We start from the raw sequence: 1146 nt of genomic DNA on the forward strand, positions 1-1146 counted from the left end.
AAAATTAAAAAGTTAAGTTATTGGGGTAATTTATGTCGCCATAAATAGACTCTTGCAATACTCTTATCAACCGTTATGTTAAACTACGGAGTTGTTACGATTTTTTGTGGGTTTTATATTGAGAACAGGGTTTGGTCTACTTTTTCCAAATTTTTAACTCATCAACTCCCACCAGAACGGGCGTTTTTGACTCACTGTTTAAAAAATGGCTTATAGATGGTTAAAATTTCCACTAAAATATTAAGAGCCAAATTTTTCTAAGGAGAACCGAACGTAAAGAAAAATAATAGTACTTTTACCAAAACGGGGAACTTTAACCCAGTGTAGAAGACATTGCGATGTGCGGGAGCAAAACCTTCCTGGGATTTGACCACCACTTATGCAGCGTTTTTGCTGCATTTAAAATGCAACATTTAGCACTTTCGAACATATGTTTTCGAAGAGCGTTCATGCAAATGTACATTTACGCGAGTTCGAAGTCGTATGCTTTTGACAAACAGCCGTGTTCCAGTCTCTTATTTAGATGCGTATATATTACGATCAATTCTCACGCAGAAGATAATGTGCAAAAACCCTACTGAAAAGGAAAAAATAAATTTTAAACCAAAAATTCAATTCAAAAACTTGAATTGTTTTAACCATAACCGAACATTTGTTTGTGTATATATTCATTTGTCGGTGCTGTCAATTAAAATTTCCCCACTTAATTAGGAAACAAACCAAACAGAGTTGATGACAAATTGATCCAGATTTCTATCAGCATCACATCGATGTTGAATTTGCTTAACTTTTCTTTATCCAAATATGTAATGTAAAATAAAAGAAATCTCGATCGGCTATCACTGAAACGCAGCTAGCAACTGTATACTCGAAAAAGCAGTGTTGCCACTTTTTCTCTTTAAACCATGTTCGAATCGGGGAAATTTTGGAAGATCACTGGGTTGCTTTTAGCATTTAGATTCTTAATGCAAAAATGGAGTTGCATTTAGGTGACGAATTTTGTATGGATAAATGTACATTTAGAGTAGCATTTAGAGCCAAATGTGCTAAATGTGATTTTACGCGTAAGCAAAAACAGCCCATTAGGAGTGCTAACGTAATTTTCACACAGCCACCTAGTACTTGCATTCGTCTGCGGGACTCCAG

Source organism: Rhagoletis pomonella, unplaced genomic scaffold, assembly GCF_013731165.1.
Source record: "Rhagoletis pomonella isolate Grant_MI unplaced genomic scaffold, Rhpom_1.0 Rhpom_scaffold_00009, whole genome shotgun sequence".
Lineage (NCBI taxonomy): Eukaryota > Metazoa > Arthropoda > Insecta > Diptera > Tephritidae > Rhagoletis > Rhagoletis pomonella.